This window comes from Otolemur garnettii, unplaced genomic scaffold (assembly GCF_000181295.1).
Source record: "Otolemur garnettii isolate 467f Iridium unplaced genomic scaffold, OtoGar3 scaffold00145, whole genome shotgun sequence".
Taxonomy (NCBI): Eukaryota; Metazoa; Chordata; class Mammalia; order Primates; family Galagidae; genus Otolemur; species Otolemur garnettii.
The window spans coordinates 1,483,226-1,483,985 of NW_003852540.1; positions in this window are offsets into that span (position 1 = coordinate 1,483,226).

The following is a 760-nucleotide window of genomic DNA, read 5'->3' on the forward strand; positions in this document are numbered from 1 at the left end:
AAAAAAAAAGAAAAAAGAATTGTTGGGGACTGGACATGAGGACTCATGCCTATAATCCCAGCACTTTGAGACTAGAAGTTTAAGACTAGCCTGGACAATGCAGTAAGATCCCCATCTCTACACACACACACACAAACTCAGAACTGCAGGGACTGGAGTTGGAAGGATATATTAATTTTCCCTTGATTTTGACTTGCCCTGCTAGCAGAGCCATCTCCAGCCACAGAAAGCTGCCCCTTTTAGAGAGATGCAGAAGGTGGCATTGGCAGTATACCACCTTGGCAAGTCCAGGGAGAGCTCTCAGTATCCACTGCAGTTCCTCTGGAAAAATCACTGTTACTACTTTGATCATACATACACATTCCAAAGTAGAGTTACACAGGGAACCAGGTGCAGTTACGATTTTTTTTTTTTGAGGCAGAGTCTCACTATGTCATCCTCAGTAAGTGCTGTCTCATCACAGCTCATAGCAATCTCAAACTCTTGGGCTTAAACGATTCTCTTGCCTCAGCCTCCCAAGTACCTGGGACTACAGGCTCACACAACACCACCTATCTATTATTGTTGTTGTTATAGTTGTCATTGTTGTTTGGCAGGCCCAGGCTGGGTTTGAACCTGCCAACCCAGTGCATATGGCCAGCGCCCTACCCTCTGGGTTACAGGCACCTAGGCTGATTTTCTTTTTTTTTTTTTTTTGAGAGAAGATTAGTACATTTAGTGTTTATGGAGACTTTGTCCAGAATAAATGGGAATGGGCTTG